The 15,300-nt window shown below is 41.8% G+C and overlaps 1 long non-coding RNA gene across 1 annotated transcript in view; it reads right to left on the reverse strand.

Moving 5' to 3' along the window:
- Positions 1-9,100: 9,100 nt before the first annotated feature.
- LOC125918695 (uncharacterized) overlaps positions 9,101-15,300 on the reverse strand; it is a 32,807-nt gene continuing 26,607 nt past the window's right edge. The window contains exon 3 of the long non-coding RNA XR_007456557.1: positions 9,101-9,344. This is a non-coding gene — a long non-coding RNA (uncharacterized LOC125918695). The remainder of the gene's footprint in view (positions 9,345-15,300) is intronic.

Raw genomic sequence — 15,300 nt, forward strand, 5'->3', positions numbered from 1 at the left:
ACCTCTAGAAAGTCACTTAAATCCTCTAAACCCCAATTTTCTCATTTGAGGACATGGATAAGAACACCTGCCCATAGGGTGGTTGTAAGGATCAGAAGAGGCCACGTGACAATGGCCCATTGAACTCTTTAAATCTCTGGAATAGTTCAGGCTGATTATAAGGCCAGTAGGTATAATATATTGGGGAATGAGTAAGGAGAAGAAAGAATTTCATTCTACCTCAAAGTTCTGTAATCTTATTTTCTGACCTGGAATCCAACTCTTGACTCTTTCTTACAAAGGTCAGTAATGCTCATATCTGCAGTCAGCCCATCCTATCCTGCCCTCTCCAAGCTGATTCTACATTCTGTGACAATAGACAGTATCCATAGCTGGTCCATCTAACACATCTCTTCTAGCCAGGGATGTTGGTGGCAAAGCTCCAATGGAGTAGAATCATACCTAGTATGGACCTTTGACCAGAAGCAAGCCAGAAAGATAAGTATTAGCAGGGTGAAGATAATGTTTCTCCAGGATGGCCAAGGGGTGTGCCTCCCTCATTCCAGAACTTCATCTGTTGGCATTTTTATGACTCTTTTTTAAAGACTGGACTTGGTGTTTAGGGCATAGTTCAATGCTTCCCATTTGCTCCTCTCCATATAGACACAGCAGAACTCTTACTTTGCTTCTGTGTCTAAAAAGTACTTATAATAATCATAATCATTCTCTATAGTACTTTACAACAATAAGGCAGGTCAATTTATAAGTATGATATTACCTATGTACTAGGTGTTATTCTAAGTGGTTTACATTTAACTCATTTTAATCATCAATAACCCTATGACATAAGTCTTAGTGTCATCCCTATATTGTAGATGAAGAAACCAAGGCACAGAGAGGTTAAGCAACTTGCCAAAGATCACACAAAAAATGCAAAGAAGGGCTGGGACTAAAAATCCAAGAAATTTCACTCTAGAGTCTTCCTTTCTTTCCTTTTTTTTTTTAAATTCATCCATCCATGTCAAGAGAGAGAGAGAAAGAGAGAGAGAGTGGGGTGGGGGGGTGAAGAGAGAGAGAATCCCAAGCTGGCCCCAAGCTGCCAGCAGGAAGCCTAACTCAGGGCTGGATCCCACAATCGTGACCTGAGCTGAAATCAAAATTCTGACACCCAACCGATGGCCACCCAGGTGCCCCTAGAGTCTTTATTCTTAACTAATGCATAATACTGGCCCTACAAAATACTTTCACTTATTTTATTTGAGCTTAACAACCAGCCTGTGAGCAAGGTATATTATTATTCCTACTTATACATGGGAAACTAAAGCTCAGAAACTGCTCAAAACATTTGGTTTCAGTGGCAAAGCTGACATAATTACTGGAGATTTCTAACCAGATCCCATGCCCAGGCCATTCTTCAAAGGGTCATCAATAGATCCTTTTCATCATGGTGAAGGTGACTGGAGGCAGCCACTCTATGGAGACCTGTAGTCCAATTTCACTTTTTCTCACCTATTGCAGGAGTCAGAGTATTCACTCAGAGAAGTTCGAACAAATCTTTGTGATGCCAGACCAAGCCTGAAAAATAAAACAGGTAATGGATGCTCACTAGGAATAAGTCAGCCCTGGCTCTCTCATGAAAGAGTGGAAAGATGCTATCTCCTCCCTGGAATCTTTTCTGATTACACCTTATTCAAGCTAATCACTCCTTCCTTCAAACTCCCAATTGTGCTTTGCTTTTTTATGCCTTTCTTGTTGGTCCTTCCCAGTTTCCAAATCTTCTTATAGTTATTTGTGTCATTTCACTATTCAACTGTGCCCTTCCTGAGGGCAGGGACAGGGTCTCACTCATCTCAGGACCCTTGTGTGGTCTAGCATGGTGTAAAGTAATAGACACCCAATGCTCAGGAGGGACCCCACCTCTCCAGAGCTGTTCTGCATCATTTGGTCTCGACATTCGCTGGCAAGCACTATGTGAAAAGGTTGGAAGCTGAGGAGTTACATAACCTAGACCAGCCACCCAAAAAAAGGAGATACCTACAGGTGTTTCCAGGTACCAATACCCCTAGCTTGCCTTCTTGGCCATAGGCAATTTGCAATGTTCCTTCTTATTCCCTCTTACTTACTTCTTAGGAAATATTCTAATAAACTCAGTCAACCTGAGTGATAGAATTTTAGATTTGGAAGGACGTTTAATGTACCACAGCCAGAAACTGAGGCCAGGGGAGGTCAAGCAATAGCTTGATATTACACAGCTGAAGAAGGCAGCAGTTCTTGCCCTGCCCCATGCTGCCCCAGAGAGGATCTCACCTTCACTCAAAAGTGCTTTCCTCACTAGCCCAGAAATCCTTGTCATTAATCATATTTTGGGGCAATTTATTTATCTTTTTTAATGTTAGTTAGTTTGTTTGTTTGTTTATTGAGAGAGAGAGAGAGAGAGAGAGAGAGCCAGGGAGGGGCAGAGAGAGAGACAGAAAGAGAGAAATCCCAAGCAGGATCTGCATTTTCAGCACAGAGCCCAATGCAGGGCTCAAATTCATAAACCGTGAGATCATGACCTGAGCCAAAATCAAGAGTTGGATGCCTAATGACTGAGACACTCAGATGCCCCACTTTGAGGTCATTTATAGCATCAAGGTCACTGTTAACACACAGATACTGACTGGGAAGAGCAGCACATGGATTTATTGCCAGCCATTGACACCCATCACACCAGTGCTCTCTCCCCTCCCACCATGGAGAGCAGCAGTAGTTCTCAAAACCTGCAGTTTTTGCCCTAGCAGGCCTTCAGGGGAAAATGGGATGGAAGGGTTCTCAACACACAGCTTTAATATTCCAAGAAGAAATTATACATTTACTTGAGATAATGCTCTAAATGTTTATTTGTTAATGGATCCTCCTTAGTAGACAAAACATTCCAAAACATAGGATTGATAGAGGAGCAATTGAAAGTGATCCTTTGTATTTAAAACTGAAATTTAAATTTGTATTTAAAACTGTACTTAAAACTGAAAACTGAAAATGTGGTTTATATATACAATGGAATACTACTTGGCAATAAGAATGAAATCTTGCCATTTGCAACAATGTGGATGGAACTGGAGGGTATTATGCTAAGTGAAATAAGTCAGTCAGAGAAAGACAGATACATATATTTTCACTCATATGTGGAATTTGGGAACTTAACAGAAGACCATGGGGGAAGGGAAGGGGAAAAAATAGTTTCAAACAGAGAGGGAGGTAAAACATAAGAGACTCTTAAATGCAGAGAACAAACAGGGTTGATGAGGAGGTCAGAGAGGGGAAATGGGTAATGGGCATTGAGGAGGGCACTTGTTGGGATGAGCACTGGGGGTTATATGTAAGCAATGAATCATGGGAATCTACTCCCGAAGCCAAGAGCACACTGTATACAGTGTGTGTTAGCTAACTTGACAATAAATTTTACTTAAAAAAAATAAAGTAATAAAATAAAAGACTGAAAACCATGAGAGAATATTTATGTCCCAAGTTATTTCCTGAAATTCTGTCCTGAAGTACAATTTTGAGCCAACAAGCACTGATTAAGGTATTCGAGGAGCGGCAGAGAAGGGAGAAATGTTGGGAGGATCTCCAGAAAACTTAATTTTAATCTCAACCAGGTGAAGGTAGTAAGAAAAGAAGGGTATGGTAAGAACCTCAAAGAAGCTTTAATTTAAAAAAAAAAAAAAAGAAGAAAACAGGGGCGCCTGGGTGGCCCGGTCGCTTAAGTATCCAGCTTCAGTTCAGGTCATGATCTCGTGGTTCGTGAGATCAAGACCTGCATTGGGCTCTGTGCTGATAGCTCAGAACCTGGAGCCTGCTTCACATTCCGTATCTCCCTCTCTCTCCGCCCCTCCCCCACTCGCTGTCTCTTTCTCTCTCTCAAATAATAATTAAACATTTTAAAAATTAAAAAGAAAAGAAATATTAAAAACCAAAGCGAGTGGTGAGCATTTTGTAATGTATATAATTGTCAAATCACACTATACACCTGAAACTAATTTAATATTGTTTGTCAACTATACTTCAATTAAAAAAAGATGTTGAAGGGCAGGCCTTCAGTCTTACCAATCCAGGTAGCTTTAGTCAACCCTAAAATTGGACTCCTTGTTGAGCACAGCAAGTCAAACAAATATTTGTCCACACTGTTCCATGTGTCCAAGGCCTAAAACAAATAAAGTATAAGTATAAAATAAATAAAAGGAATTGCAACTTGCCTTTGCATTTTTAGAATTATTATCCTCAGCAATCTCAAGAGCATATTGGTAACCCCATAAATACCCTGACCCCACTTAGCAACTGTTTTCAGAGCAGAGTGACACCAGAAAGAACATTAAAAAATTAGTAAAGTGAGGAAAACAGATGTCTGAGCATATTTTTTAAGCAAGGGTAATTCCGTTCATTTCAAAAATTAAGGACTACTCAGCAAAGCTCCAATCTGTTGTTGTAAAAGCCTTTCTCTACAAGTCAGTATGCTCAGTGGGAGAGAAAATTACCCTTCCTGGGATTCACTCAAGCTCAACTCTGAGAGGTGCTATTCACATGGAGTCTGTGTGAATGGCACCCTCTGGAGATGTGCAGTTTTATTTTGTTTTGTTTTGTTTTAATTTTTTAAACGTTTATTTTTGAGACAGAGACAGAGCACGAGTGGGGGAGAGACAGAGGGAGACACAGAATCTGAAGCAGGCTCCAGGCTCTGAGCTGTCAGCACAGAGCCCCTCCCAGGGCTCGAACTCATGAACCTTGAGATCATGACCTGAGCTAAAGCCAGATGGTCAACAGACTGAGCCACCCAAGTGCCCTGAGGTGTGCAGTTTTAATACCTACAAACCCTGACATGGCAGACCTCTTTTTTTCCTGGCTCCACATTAACTCGTGCTTCAATGCTGAAATCTGAAAATGGTTCAGTTCTTTCTGGAGACAGTTGTTTGTGACAACAGGGAAGAATCTGCTCTTCCCCTCCCCCACCTCCTACTCTCTTGTCCTCACCGGGGATGGGCTGCACAACAGACAAGCTGCCTCCAAGCTTGTGTGGACTTGCCTGTGGGTAGTTTTCTGGGAAGATTATCATGAACGGTAAGGCATGCTGGCACCATCCCTTTTATTTTGTGTCCCACTGGGAAGTTTGTTCTTTGTGCTTCTGGTTCTGAAATTTAGGAGGACAGTGGAAGCTGATTACAAATGGGCTCACCACACCCTTCCTCTAATCAGTCACGACAAAGGGTGATTACCTGGGCAGCATGAATGAGGGGGTGAGTTATAGTTCTACCTGACAGCCAGGTCTAAGGTAAGCCAGAATGAACAGAGGTAGTAAAACAGGACTCACATGTTACCATAGCAAATAAGGAAACTCAGGTGTACAAGGCTATGATTAAAACTACCATATTATTGCAGCTTAGGAAATAAACAGAGATGAAAGGTCACCTCTTCCCCTCCTTTCAGGGCCATTTTGGAGGGAATCCCCTCCATTCCCCTCCAACTTCTTTTCAGAGGCATTTGTCATACAACTTCTCCTTGTTGCCAGAAACTCCATTTCCCATACCTAAGAAAACATTCTCTGGGATTAAAGGACCACCAAATGGATTCTCCTAGTGTTTTACAACCTGAGATCTGCCTTTTTGATATCTGCTTTTCTTTTGTCTTTTAACTGTTTTTGTTAAATGATGTTTTGTTAAAATGATACATAACCAAAATAATCCAAGCAAGACAGAAAAGTACAAGAGAATAAGAATCATCTGAAATTCCATCACCCATAAATGACAACTTTAACATTCTGATGAACATCCTTCTACAAATACACAGAGTATATATGTATAATTATACATAATTATGCTGCCCTGTAACCTGACTTATTAATTCATAGTATGTCATAGGACCCCTTTTTATTTTTCAATGGAATATTGGTATTACCCACTACCTAAAACAAGAAACAAATAATCCTGCTGCTACTAGCAACAATTCACATGTTATAGTTCTTTGTAGCTAAAAAGTAGTTGTACATCCTTAATCCTATGTAATCCTGAAGCTGGAAGGAAAACTCTGGGGAGTCCATCTCCCTTCTTTTGAGGTTTAATTCTAATCATCCCTCACATTGGTGTAATACTTTACAACTTCAAAAGCATCCTTATTTGATTGTAACAAAGTAAGATGATCAAAAGTGAGAGATAATGCATTGTCATAGCCACATTTACATTGTCATAATATATTAATAATAGTCATAACTACATTTATTGAGAAATTAGTATGCGCCAGACTCTGTGTTCAGTCCACTGCATGCACTGTCTCATGTAATCCTCACTATCCCCATCTTAGAGATACTATAACTAAGATTCAGAAAACAGTGATTTGATCAAATTTCCACAGCAAATCCAGGTGCTATTTTAATCTAAATGTGTCTGACTTTAACATTTTCTGTTTTTAATCAGCATCATACTGCATGTTATTAACAACTAACTTTAGTGCAGCACTGTACAAAACACTCAAACATATATTGTTATCTCCATTTCATAGCTAAAGAAACCAAGGCCAGAGAGGTCAAATGATTTGCCCGAAGTCTTGGAGCCAGGACCCAACCATTTTAATTCTAAGCCGGCTGCTGCTTCCACTATACTGTGCCAGTCTCCTTCCTCTGACTATAGATGCAGAGTGTGTCAAAATGCTTCTTTCAGAGCTCCAGAGAAGGGCATTTAAGAATGTAAGATCTTTCAAAACCCTTCCTGCTGCAGTGAAATCTGTTTCTTCTGCAGACGGAACAAAGGTCAGCCTCTTCTGCAGAAACTAGGCTCTTGATCACGTACGTGCATGGTGAGTTGGGAAGACATAAAGTTGTGGAGCTCAGATCAAGTCCCAATCATTCCTTCTTCCTGGCTTTCTTATGCTTTGGACATAGGGAAGAGTTGGTCTGTCTTGTCCTTTCCTTTCAGAGAGGAGGCAGAGAGAGTGTTTATTCTTGATGATACGAAACTAAAGATGATGAAACAAAATGGAATGAGATGCAGGGAAACCATTAAAAGCAGCGTAGGTGGAAGGCATATATAAGGAATTAAACAGCATCTTTCTGATATACAGGCAGAGTTGGTTTGTGGAGGCAATTAGGCAATGAAAATTAATATTTTCTTCTTTAAAGATAACAATTTTTATTTATAAAGCACTCCTTGTTGGAATGAGCTCAAAGCATTTAATGAGTGCTGGCTAATTACCCCACCCAACAATCTGGCAGCCAGGAAAAGAAAGATAATTATCCCCATTTTGCAGGCAGGGAGATTGAGCCACAGAAGAGTAGTACCTTGCATAAAACCAGAGAGCTTAAAATAGAAGGCAAGCCTCCTAATAGCAATCTTCCACCCCACTGTATGTTTATAGACATAGACTCCTTAGAAAGGAAAACCCACTTGCTGGCCAGAAAAAAGCAGCCGTCACTCATTGGGAACTACAGCTCCCAGCAGACACCAAGAAGAGACAGGGCTGTGCCCCTAGTGCCCATTCCAGATTTCCAAATATGGAGAAGGACCGGGTTTTGGAAGAACAGAATGCTCACCCTTGAAAGAGAGGGAGAGAAAGAGGGAGTATGAGGTAAGTTTGGATTATTTAACTCTGTCACCTAAATGTCTGCCCGGTCTTTGAAATATAGCAGCCAAAGTCATGATCTTTTAATAAATCTTGCTAGAAGATTTAACTCTGTAAACCAAGCAGTTACTGTAGCAGAATCCTATTTTTTTCCTAAGATTAGATATGTGCTGACAGGAATGGTTCAGTTCTAGGTGGGTGGTCAGATACCCTTTGTCTGAGTCCAACCAGCTCAGAGGTGATGGTGGTGGTGGTGAGAAGGAAATTCCCAGTGAAGAATAGCTCTGCTGTGATAGGAACAGACATTCCTGAGGCTAGGGCTGGTGGCCAGCTTGCTGAACCCAAGCACAAGCAGCCCTGGGAGGACAAGGGTTACTCCGTTTTCTGCTTTGGAGGCTGCTGAGCCCGCCTGGTGGGAGAGGCTTGAAAGAACTCTTTCCTCATTCTATCTCATTCTGTCAACAAACACTTACTAAAGCACCGACACTCAAGGCACTGGGCTAGATGATGAGGGGGAAATAAATCATAAGACCAGATTTCTGTCCTCAGGATGCTTACGATTAAGGGATGGGGTAAATACAAAGGGAAAGATGAAGCAAAGGGAAGAAAGAAACAATGCAAGGCAGTCTATTATTTATACTTTTCACCCAACATTTAGTTATCTACTGATTACCTGCCTTAGGCCAGGCACTGTTCAAGCCACTTGGAATACAATGGTGAATACACCAAAAGAAAAAGCTTCTACCCTTGTAGATTTTACTGTCTGGTATGTCTGGGGATGTCTGGGGAAAGAGTCCTCCAAGCAGAGGGAACAGTGAGTGCAGAGCCTTGAGATGGAAATGAACTTGGTGAGTTTGAGAGCAAGCCAGTGCAGCTAAATTAGGGGAGTGGATGAGGACTAGAGCAGGAAGAAATGAAGTCAGAGAACTAGTCTGGCGTCAAATCACACAGGGCCTTATAAGGCACAAGGTGTGAATTAAGTTCTAATTGGGAAACAAATTTTACCAGTAGTTTTTAGCAGTAGTTTGTTATAACTTGATGTAAAGTGCCAGATGAAGGGAACAGACCTGTAAAGGAGTTTGGAGAATAAAGGAGAGAGATCACTGAACTGGGATGGACAAGGAAGGCTTCCCAGCAGAATGGGATGCAAGCTGAGTGTCAATAATTAAATAGGAACTGGATCTAGAGAGAAAGCATTCCAGCTGGAAGGAACTCCAGGGGCAAGGTGTGGAGTCAGAATGGCACATTGCACGTTCAGATCATCCGTCTGCCATAGATGTGGTCATATGGGGGAGTAGTGGATGGTGAGGTTGGAGAGGAAGAATTGGAAACATTTAAGGTCTCTATGGCAGAAAGTTCTGAATCTCAGGTTAACAGTAATTGGGAGATTTGAATGCGCAGAGGCATTATTCACAGACCTGAAATATCCAAAGAATCTGGTCTTCACCAGGGGCCAACATTTTCCTCTAAGACACTTGTTGCTTTCCAGGCTTTTGATTCCCACATTGAAAGGCAACTGAGTTGCACAATTCCAGAGGGCACCATTTACATTGTACCATATGTGAAAGGCGCCCCCTATTGTATGACATAGGCCATGAGGCAAATGGTGTTCTCTGGAGCTGCACAATAGCAGAGGCCCTGATTAACATTTTGGAGGATAAATACCAACCTGCCCACAGATGACACATAGTGCTTCAGTAGCTTCCATCACCTTTAAGATTAAAGCCTAGCTGAACTAGCTGCAGAATCAACAGGGATGAGGAGAATTGGCTGATGAAGAACTGGAAGGAGAATGGAAAAAAAGAGGGATTAAAAGAGGAGGCAAGGAGGGGCACCTGGGTGGCTCAGTCAGTTAAGCATCCAACTCTTGGTTTCAGCTCAGGTCGTGATCTTGCAGTTCGTGGGATCTAGCCCCAAGTTGGGCTCTGTGCTGGCAGTGCAGAGCCTGTTTGGGATTCTCTCTCTCTCCCTCTGTCTCTGCCCCTCTCCCCCTTGCACTGTCTCTGTCTCTCTCAAAATAAATAAACTTTAAAAAGAAAAAAGGAGCCAAGGGAAGAAGCACTTAATTTGGGTCATTCTTTTGCCCAGTGGAACACAAGAGGGAAGTAAAGGAACTAGGAGAAGAAGGGTTACAAGAGGGGAGAAAAGGATTGCTCAGGTAGCTGAGCTGCAAGTAGAATTAGTAGAATTGCTGTGATCATTAGTAGAGCCTGTGATCATTCTCCTGCAGGATATCATGGTACCGCTAGTCTGTGGGCCTCAGTAGGGCAGCAAGCTGCTGAGCCGAACTATGGTTTTGGGAGTTCTAATGAAGACCCAGACCCTGAGGCAGTTAGCTTGACCATCCAGTTACTGGGTGTGTAGGATAAGTTGTATGCCTACTTAAGCACCTCACCAAGGAGTCTCCCAACTGTTTCCTTCTACCTGAATTTGGGGAAACCATGGTGCTCTTGCAACAGGTCAAAGCAGAATAAACTCAAAGTAAATGGCATTCCTCTCTGTGCCTTCTTCTTCCCTCAACCCTCAAAAGCCAGACAGAGAAGGGAATTTGCATGAACCGGGAACAGCAAAATGTTTCATGTGTGCATGCTTCCCCAGGAAAGGGCACAAGGTGGTATGTTTGGGATTGATATGTTCTCTGCCCATACTGATCCATTTTACATTCTCAATAATAAGTAGTAGCAATAAAACATTCTCTTGGGCTATCACACTGAGTTTCCACACTCCCTCGGACACGGCAGACCCAGTAAATACAAAATGGTCCGCGTACCCAAATTCCAACAGCATTACCTCTCCAGGATCTCCTCTTTCTTCCCTTCCCATATAGTCGTTGCATTTGGAATAGTATTGCCCTTTAACTCCTGCACTAAATACAACTGTCAAAGAGCTGCAAATACAGCTGCCATGCCCTGCCCTACTCTTCCCTCTTCTGGGAAGCCCTTTCCTACCTCCTAGACTAGACTAACCCTCCAGAGTTCAGCTCAATTATCTCCTCTGAGGAGGTTTTCCTAAATCCCTCTTCACCTCTCTCAGGTAGATTAAGTGCCTCCCCATCTGTATTCTTGTAGCATCCTGTACTTAGCTGTGCTATAGCACACTAGCTGTCTGTTTACTTAAATGAATCCCCCACTAAACTATTAACTCCCTCAGGATAAAGAACTATGTATTTTATTTCTATATTTCCAACTTCTAACCCAGTGAACTGGTGGTGATCATTTGTTGAATGACTGAATGGCCAGGATTCCTTGGCCTAATGAGTTCTCTACCAGTGAAGTAAGAATTAAGGCCATGGTCTCAGTTTTCCAGGCCAGCCGACTGTCTTATTAACTAACATACCCATTTCCTGGAAAATTCTTCACTCATACTTTCAAGTCCTCCCCTCTCCCTTCCCCCAACCCCCACCCAGTTATCACCCCCACATCTGGCCACCCTTTACCCTGAGGCTCCCCATTATTATTCATTGGAATAAGAAAACACTAGTGTCTTTCTGGATTACCAAAAAGAGATCATCTTGTGTTCTTGGATGTCAACCTTCCATTTCTTCCTCCTCCTCTGCCTAAATCAGGAGAATGTTAGCTTCTGGCACTCTCTCCAAACTGTATTGGATTAACCTCCACCCCCACCCACCTCAGCTCCTACCTGAACATAGGAGGGATACAAAACCTCAGAGAGAGTCTAGATGTGAGAAATGAATCCAGTGTGAAAAATAAGATTTTTGCAAGCAAAAACATAGAAGCTGAGATTATCAGCATTTAGCTTGGAAAACTGAGAGGAGACTTAGTTGGACTATGCTGTCCCATCTTGGAGAGCTCTTTGGGTGGTGGAAGGATTAGGCTGGAAGGAAAATGAAGTTAGATATTAGCAAGAGCCTCTTTGATGTGTTCATAGTTTTAACAAATTTCCATTATAGGAAGTGTCTGCCTGGAATCAGGGCTGGGAGAGTGCAAGACTCCTGGAAGTCCTTCCTTTCCTGGAACTCCATGCTCAGGGCTGGCTGTGGCCTTGCTGGGACACAAATTCCATTCGTTGAGGCTATTTTTGATAAATTAGGTAGTGAGGGAAGGATGGGAAAGTGCCACCCCTAAAGGAGGGGATCCACTAGGTCAGGATGCAATGAGGCAATACTGTGAGCCTCTTGGATCCCCTGAACAATGGTTTTCCATGTTCAGGATGCCCTGGATTAAGTGAGTAATCTCTGTGGAACCTGACCTGTCAGCAGAGAGGGTACAGGGCCAGGACCCTCAGACAAAATGGCAAAGGCTTTGGACTCCCTGGTAATAACAGCTCTTTCTCCCATTTCTAGTGTCAGCCAATGAGCTATGTTTAATTGTACAAACAATGTTGCTAAGGGGTTATTACTATCCTTCAGTGACGCTCAGAAAGGTTAAGAAACTTGCCTGAGGTTACTAGCTCACAAATTCCTGAGCCAAAATTCTAGCCCAGAAATGTGACACCAAAACCACCTTACTACACCACTCCATCTCTCAAGTTTCCTTCCAGGGGAAAAAAGTCAGTGATTTGGGGCAGGGGAGGGAGGGCATGACAATGTAGTCTAGGCTCCATTCTTCCTTTCCCAGACATGGAATGAAGGAAAGGAAGTTCTCAATGTCCATCAGACTCATGCATGTCACATACAGTGCTGCCTCCGAAGACCACTATATGTAAAGCCCAAGGTATCCTTTTTTCTAGTTCAGGCAGTTTATCCTAACAAAGCCAGAACTCAAAGTGCTATGCAGGAAAAGCAGTTTGGAGAACAGACTCTGGATCTGAGGAAGTGTCCTTAAGTAGTGGAGAGAGCCCTAGCCTGGATCAGAATATCCAGATTCTCTTTCTGGTTAACAGAAAACAAATTACTTACTCTCTGATTCCCAGTTCCTTTATCAAGGAAAGGGGATGAGGGATAAGGATAGAGGGATTAGGATAAGTAAATGTTCACTCCAATGACCTTACTAAGTTATTAAATATAAAATGCACTAAGTATTAGGCATCTGTGAGGGTTCTCTGTGATTCTCATTGTCCAAATCACTCAACTTGGCAAGATCACCCTATCTAGCTGTCCACTCCTGATATAAACAATCTCAATTCCATTTTTCTGAATTTTCTTTCTTATCACTGGATGTTTGCAAACTCCATGCCCTTAACTTAAAATGCGTGGTCTGCTCATTCCCGCCCCCACATCTTAGGTCAACAGTAGACAGAAGAGACTGTGTCTTGTTCACATCTTATCTTCAACAGTTAATGCAGCACATGGCATGTGGTGATTGCCCAGTGAATATTTGATGAATATATGAATTTTTATCTGTGATTTCCCTCCTTGTCCTTGCTTATTTTTTCATTGCAATCAAAATGGCAATCTTTCTGACCTCATCCCGGGGGGAATACCACAGAGATTAGCTAGTTAATAAGGGTAAAACTCTTCTGACACTTTGTGTTAATGTTTAACAGAAATAGCTGGGGAGTGTGATGACCCAGGGAGACAATGGTGAAATCCTTTGAGCATCACAATATCAAGTTGCCCCTGTTCTCCTCTCATTGCACAGACACTCAGTGGGAGATTTAACCTTTGAGCTTCATTGTTCCCTGGATCCTACTTTCATCTCTTGGCAAGGCATATCCCCCAGATCTAAACTCCACCCCACCATCTCCTCTGGACATTGCCTCTCCCTTTGGGGGATTCTTGCAGCTGTGAAACAGCTGGAGACTTTGGAAGCACGACAGGGTCTGGAGGCCACAGTCACCTGTTTCCAAGGATCCCCCCCCCCACCTTCCTCTTTCCCAGATCAGATTGTGAGGATCTAGGAATATGAAGAAGGGCAGTTTACTTGTTTTTTCCCAATGATAGAAAAACAGAGTGAAATGGTCATTGATAGTGAATAAGTCAAAGCAAAAAAACCATGCCAGCTGGAGACCATTGGAAAAATCAGCAAATCCATGAATTATCCTGTTTATACCAGAAATATATTGATAGTTTAGACCTTTACTTACTAGATTGTGCTGAAATTACAGGCCATTCATGAAGATAAATGCATGAAGAAGGTGTGTATTAGGCCCTCCTTATCCATTGAAGACTTTGGCACCAAACTTCTAGTCTTCTACTTTATGCCAAGTCTTCCTATCATCCTGGGTAACTTCAATGTCAAACAGACCAATTATTTACAAACTAAGAATCACAACCCATTAGTGTGTCATGAAATTGATTTAGAGGATTGTGACTAGAATTTTTTTTAAGAAACAGAATGGAAATATAATAAAATAAAATGTCACATGTAGAAGTGGTAGTTTGGTGTAAAACATTTATTTCAATAATATATATATTATCATGTAACATATACTAATAATGTATTACTTTAATAACATAATATATACATGTATACTAGTCATGATGTAAAATGTATTTCTTATTGTAGGCCATAATCCAAAGCTTAAAAGGGATAGGAGTACCTACAATAAGGAAGGAAATTCTGACACATGCCACAAAACAGATGAACTTGGAGGAAATTATGCTAAATGAAATAAGCTAGTCACAAAAGGACAAAGACTGTAATGATTCCATTTATATGAGACATTTTAAATAGTTACATTCATAAAGACAGAAAGTAGAATGGTGGCTTCCAGGGTCTGGGTGGGGGGCAGAGAATGAGGAGTTAGTGTTTAACAGGTACAGAGTTTCAGTTTTGCAAGATAAGTTCTGTGGATGGATGGTGGTAATGGTAGCACAACAATGTGAATATACTTAAGGCCAATCAAAATACTTATTACACTTAATATGATGCATTTATTACCTTTAAAATGATTAAGAGGGTAAACTTTATGTTTTGTATATTTTACCACAATTTTTTAAAAGCTATCAGAGAAGCTTCCCAGGTCTTTGACCTCACTTTCAATGACCTTCATCCCTACTCACTTCCAGCTTCCATCTTCAAAACTACACCCTAGTCCAGGCCATCATCAACAACTGTTTATCTCCCACTCTGTGATCTCCACCTCCACCTTTCTTGCTTCCACACTCCTTATTCCCACTGTACTAATGTCTATACTTCATTGCATCATTTTAGCTCTTGGTCACCTACCTTTTCCCAGTCTACATTTATTCCTTCCTGAATTGCTGCAACAGTTTCCTTACCAGTCTTCATGAAAAATCCTGTCCCCTTCAGTTCATCCTCTACATTGCATAGGTGTGGGGCACCTGAGTGGCTCAGTCGGTTAAGCATCTGACTTCAGCTCAGGTTATATCATGGTTTGCAGGTTTGAGCCCCGAGTCAGGACCTGAGCTCAGTTCTGTGCTGACAGCTCAGAGCCTGGAGCCCATTTCTGATTCTGTGTCTCCCTCTCTCTCTGCCCCTCCCCCACTTGTGCTTTGTATCTTTCTCAAAAATAAATAAACATTAAAAAAATTTTAGGTGCATAGGTGTGACATTTCTAAAATTTCAAACTGATCTCAACATTCCCTAATTTTTTATAAATATTTTTGTTAATTTTTGAGAGAAAGAGATAGAGCAGGGGAGGGACAAAAAGAGAGGGAGACAGGATATGAAGCAGGCTCTGTGCTGACAGTAGAGAAACTGATGCATGGCTCGAACTCATGAACTGTGAGATGAACTATGGGATCATGACCTGAGCCAAAGTCAGATGCTTAACTGACTGAGCGACCCAGGCATCCCACACTCCCTATTTAAAAACTTGTCAGTGGCTGTCTTGCTCTCAAGGTCAAGCCCTTAGCTAGGTAGACAAACCAAT

This window comes from Panthera uncia, chromosome B4 (genome assembly GCF_023721935.1).
Source record: "Panthera uncia isolate 11264 chromosome B4, Puncia_PCG_1.0, whole genome shotgun sequence".
In the NCBI taxonomy this organism is placed as follows: Eukaryota; Metazoa; Chordata; class Mammalia; order Carnivora; family Felidae; genus Panthera; species Panthera uncia.